The sequence below is a fragment of the Bactrocera latifrons genome, unplaced genomic scaffold (assembly GCF_001853355.1).
Source record: "Bactrocera latifrons isolate USDA-ARS-PBARC rearing strain unplaced genomic scaffold, ASM185335v1 scaffold_39, whole genome shotgun sequence".
NCBI classification, from domain to species: domain Eukaryota; kingdom Metazoa; phylum Arthropoda; class Insecta; order Diptera; family Tephritidae; genus Bactrocera; species Bactrocera latifrons.
In genome coordinates, this window is record NW_017537034.1 from 198,126 (window position 1) to 203,143 (window position 5,018).

At 33.1% G+C, this 5,018-nt stretch overlaps 1 protein-coding gene across 1 annotated transcript in view; it reads left to right on the plus strand.

Annotated features, from left to right (window-relative positions):
• LOC108972275 (bone morphogenetic protein receptor type-1B) overlaps positions 1–5,018 on the plus strand; it is a 77,062-nt gene that overhangs the window by 68,643 nt on the left and 3,401 nt on the right. The gene's annotated exons all lie outside the window — the stretch shown is intronic.

Sequence of the window (5,018 nt, forward strand, 5' to 3'; positions counted from 1 at the left end):
AAAATTTAAAATAAATAAAAATGTTAAAAAAATATTTTTTCTACAAATTATTAAATTTACTAGTTTTTAAACAAATAATAATTTTTTCTTGTAAAGTCGAAATTGTTCGGCATGCACTATATTCACACCTGCACATACATATATGTATACATATGTATACATATGTATGTAATCATTTTGCGCGTCAACACACATTTTTTTAATCATTGTAAAACTAATTACCGGATGCTGCCTATGATACGTGTGCCGCCAGCAGCTTCAAAATAGCATCCCGTCGAACCAGCAAAATCCAGCAAGCAATAGCTGACAAGCAACAAATCAATGTCAAACGATGACTATTTATTTTTCTCAATTAAATTTTGTATGGCCATAAGTTTTTTATAGCAATTACATTATAAGCATTTATTGTCACACTGCAGCAATCAATGCTCATAAAAAATGTACATATAAAAAGACTTAAAATATTTTTGCTTGTCAATTTTTTGCTTTCATATTTAATTCGCCATGTAAATATTACTTTTACTTTATTGTCACACGCCGAACATACCAAGTCACTTTATTGCCACACACGTGCACCGGCTGGTTGGCAATGGGCGGCAACAAGAGTCTGTGAAGCAAAATTTAATATGCATATGATCTGTAGTTAAGTAAATACGTAAATATTTATATATGCATATACATACATATGTATGTATGTGTTCATAMTGGCCAACACTCTAGTCGATCCAGCTGACGATAGTGCATATTTTACATGTCAGCAATTTCAATGGAACTCCGATAATGATTTAATTGCCATTTAATAGCACATATTTAATAGGATTTGAAATGGCAAGCAAATAAAAGAGAAAAATTGCAAAAAAAAAATTTAAAAATATAAATAACATCGAATTATTGCTGAAGCTTTATTGCTCTATGTGCTTTTATTGCTGTTATTACATTCATACATATAGTATATTAATATGTATGTATATTCATGTTTAGATGGCAGATAAATGCCGCTAACCAAAATGCCGACATGTCTTGGAAGCTGCAGCTATTTCCATGACGCCTGCACGCTAACACCACAGTGCAGTGCGTTGTATGCATACTTTTTGTAATAACTGCGTCTTTTTTTTAACAAAAGCTCACTTATGCACTTACAAGCACATCTGTTTGTTTGTATGTAGTATAATTGCATGTTGCTTTGCACATGCATAAATATATATGTATTTATATATAATATATTTGTGCTCATGGCATGCGGCCTTTTCATGGTTTTACTTACTTAGTCGTAGAAAAAGTGCAAGTTGTTGCTATATAAGGCATTGTAATGGATTTCAAATGAATAAGTACTTATGCATGCGTAAATATGCATTTATGTGTGATTTAACTCATAACTTTTTATTTACTTTAACATTTGTAAATATGCATTTCTTGCGCTTTTACTTGGCGAGGTGCAACATTTTTCTGTTCACCTGCGTTTGCGTTTTAATCAATTCGCTGATTTACTAGAAATCGCGTCGCAAACGATTTTAATGGGAAATACCAATGTTGTAATTTTTTATTCATTTCTAATGTCTTCATATAATTTAATTTTGCTTCGAATGTATGGAAGTGAATAGCGAAGTCGATACGTCGATAAATTTATTTGAAAAATGTTAACACAAGCAGCTGTTAAATATGTACATCTACGCTGCAAGCAAACTAACCGTTAATCCACTGGTTAATTACACCAAAGCGCTAACAGAGATGGCGTTCTTGCCAATTTAYGCCATTTTCAATTGATAATTCTAACCGCAACTGTTGGGGCGGTGTRATCGTTCACCCCTTTCTTACGCAAAGGGCTTATAAGTTGTATGTGTTAGCTTCCATGCTAATCCTTTCTGCGTATTTGCTATGAAGAATTTGGTAACCAATAAAAAGCCGAAGTATTCAATACATAATAAGGATGGAATGTCATATCTTCAATAATTTGTAATAATTTTGTCAGGAATCCAGAACTTTGCTAAAATATTTTTTCTTTTAAATTATACATTTTTCTGAGTTAACTTATGGAAATCAAAATATTTCACTTATCTATATTTTTGCATAAAATTGAAGGTTTTATTTATAGTGATCAGATTCGGGCCAAATATGTACCATTTCAATAACTTATTGCCTTTTGAAATTATTTCCAAATGCTACTGATAAAAACCTTCTCCCTATTGGCAAAACACTAGGGCAGTTAATTTCTAAAAGCTCTTCCTGAGGCGAATTTTTCACCACCAAAATCATTTGTTACCAGGTMCAGACTATATGCTTAAAAATCTGGCAACCAAGCTCCAGGAGATTCTGACGAATCACTATTGATGTATATGGCTTTCTTTTTATTTCGTGTGTTCTCTGCTATCCATTTTCAACGCGTGCTCAAACATCACTGAGTAAAGCAATCACAAAACCGTTGAGAAGTTTGTTTAGTACAAACATTTTCTTCCTAAGCGTATTTCGATCGCAAGGCGAGATACAGATTACTAAAGCCATCTACTGGAAAAATAATGTATTTATTTTTACTAGGTCCATATTATATATACACTATTTAAGATGTTATATGAGTTTACTCGGGTAATTCTTTTTTTTTTCTCATATAAAAAATGAAATATTTTATTAGAATTTTTTATTGTTAGAAACATACACTATTATCAAAGACATTCTGAAAGAAGACAGGTGTAAAAAAAAAATTCTTAATCAGTAAGGATGCTGTTATAGTTCCTATTTCAGGGAACACGAAAAAAAATGTTTTTGAGAAATGGCGACTGCCTGAAAATAAAAATCATTTTTTACGCTTTTTTTTGAAATTCCTTACTTTAAAAAAAAAATAAAAACAAAGGATTAAGGATTATATAAAGATAAAGGATTATATAAAGGAGGTTCACACAAAGTTTCAAGTAAATCGGTTGTATAGAACTTGAGAAACCGTGTGGAAAAGAGTAGTTTCGAGAAAAACGCGTTTAAAAAAGTGGGTCTACCTACCTACCGAGCTAGTTACTACTAAAGTAACTGTAGCTCTTATAATAATTTTAATTTTTAAAAATCCTTTGGAGGATAGGTTCTTAAGGGTCTAAACTTTAAACATATGAAAAAATTKAATTTTTCAAAATTCTAGAGTAGAATACGTACCCCCTTACAACTTGGACGAAGGAAAGAAAACTGAAAATTGCATTTTTGGCAGACATTTTTACAAAAAAAATTAAAATTTCAGTGAAAATATAGCGTCAAATTTTTTCCCAAATAGAGGTAATAGAAAAGAAAACCTTCGTCCACATCTTTAAAAATTGTATCTCAAAGACCTGTGATAAATTTCATGAAGATCGGTTAAGTAGTTCTCGAGAAAATTTGCCTACCGACTTCAAAAGTTCATAGTTTTGAGAAAAACGCTGTATCTCCGAAAATATTACTCAGACCAACTTTAAAATTTCTAGAGGTGACAATAAAAAAATTGATTTTTTGTAACCCGTAAACCCATGTAACACCTTAAGACTGTACTTCACTATTATTCAATTTTTAAAAAGTCAAAAAGTCATATAAGACTACAAATAGCGCAGGAAGCTCGACTTAATGAAGATTCAAATGCATTTAGTTGTCCTGACGGCAGTTAAATACATATATTATTAGTTTCCATTCAAAGTATTGTTCCCAGTTGGGTCGTTTTAGATTACAAAACATGTTCAGGTGGTTCTTTGATTATCCAAGATATACACACAAATAAAGGAGCTTGAGCTTCTCTCTTGAATTTATGAGATTTTGTCATAATTCAAAAGTTAATGATGAAATGTGGTAAGATCTGTTAAGGTCGTCAGTAGAACATATGAAAATTTCGCTGGATAAGAACTGGCACTGACATTGATGGCATAAGATAGCTTTCWCCGAAAACTCTAAACAAGCTTAGTTTTATAAAAAAAACATGCTTCGATTGCGTCTTATCTTATGCTCTCCTTTCTTTTGTATTATGCCAGCATTCTTAAAACTATAACTTCAAACAACCAAAGCACTTCCTAAAGCTATTCAATAAGCATTTCAGATGAGGAAATGTACATTGCTTTTCCCAACTCCAAATCAAATGCTTTTCCTGTTGTAAGGCGCTGGCGCTCACGAAAGCCAATAAAAATATAAATTTTATTAATAACAAGCAATTATTACACAACTCAATAAAAGGCAATGATAAACTTGGAATGGTGCGCTGAGGTGGGCTCGGGGSCCTTATGTGTCTTCCAAGTAGTGGTGTTTACAAGAAAATATTCTGGCATTTCTATTGTAAATTCCAAAAGCGTCGCCGCAAACAACGCTGAGAAGCAGCAAATAAGAAAAAAAAAGTTAAAAATTCATGCAACAAATGTACAACAACAAGAGTATATATATTTATGTGAGATTGTCTGTTTGTAGCATAAAAAGTATTCCAAATGTCTTGTGCATTTTGCGTTCGGAATGTATAAATCGAGAAAGAAAGCAAATAAACCGACAGCAGCAACTYCAATAGCCGAGGAAAGCATTTAAAGAGAGGAAGCAGTTGTCCACACGGTGGCGCTTTGAGAACAACAYACATACACATATTTACAATATTTTTATTAGTACATACACGGTATGTATGTATGTACAAACCGCTTGCGTCTATGGTGGTTTTTGTGCGGCGGCACGCGCATAGAGATTTCATGTGGCGGATCGCCATCAACAGCACGCCTGCAGGCGCATTGCCTGTTGGCTGGCCACGATCACCGATCACCTCTAACTAACCATCAGTTTGATAATAGTGCGGCCAACTTTGGCGCCACTGTTTTGCCAGCGTTTATAAGACACAGTGTTGTGTGTGCTGTGTTGCATTGTGTTGACGCTGATTTTTTATGCGATTTCTTGTGACATGTACGTACATATTTCTATGTATGTATGGTGTCACGTACATACATATGTATGTGCCTTTGTTCAATACGCACGTCCGACACAGTTTTTGAACGCTTCTTGGATGTGAGTGGGAACATTTCGTTTCGTTTGAAGTTTTTTTTGGCTAT